Source organism: Microtus ochrogaster, unplaced genomic scaffold (assembly GCF_000317375.1).
Source record: "Microtus ochrogaster isolate Prairie Vole_2 unplaced genomic scaffold, MicOch1.0 UNK104, whole genome shotgun sequence".
Taxonomy (NCBI): Eukaryota; Metazoa; Chordata; class Mammalia; order Rodentia; family Cricetidae; genus Microtus; species Microtus ochrogaster.
In genome coordinates this window covers 499,360-499,915 of record NW_004949202.1, presented here as the reverse complement: position 1 = coordinate 499,915, position 556 = coordinate 499,360, and positions in this window count along the sequence as shown.

Sequence of the window (556 nt, the reverse complement as noted above, 5' to 3'; positions counted from 1 at the left end):
TTCTTGAAGCGGGGAACAGTGGTACTTGACTTTAATTCCAGAACTGGTCAGGAAAAAACATGAGTTCAAGGCCAACCTAGACTACATAGTTAAACTCAGTTCCAAAAGGGGTGGGTGGGGGAGATAGTGGGGAGTAGGAGGGAGGGGACAGATGAAACATTAGTAAAATATTAATTGCTAAACCTGAGTCAATGGTATAGAGAAGTGGATCGCACTACTCTGTATTTGAAAAATACCTCATTTGTTTCTTGAGAACACAATCTCATTAAGTAATCATGGCTGACTTGTACTATGTAACCCAAGGAGACTTGAACTCTCAACAATCGCTTTGCCTCAGTCTCCTGAGCTCTGGAACACAGGGTGAGCCACCATGCCTAGCTGCTTTCCTTCGACATACATCCCTTATAAAGCTTCTCTTTCCCAGATTCTATTGACTTTATCGCCTTGAATAGTTTGTTCACATATTTATCATCAGGGTACATTATTATGCCTACTTAGGAATATATTCCTATGCTGACGGTTTATTTAAAGTGTATTCTTTTCTCTCTCTCTCTCT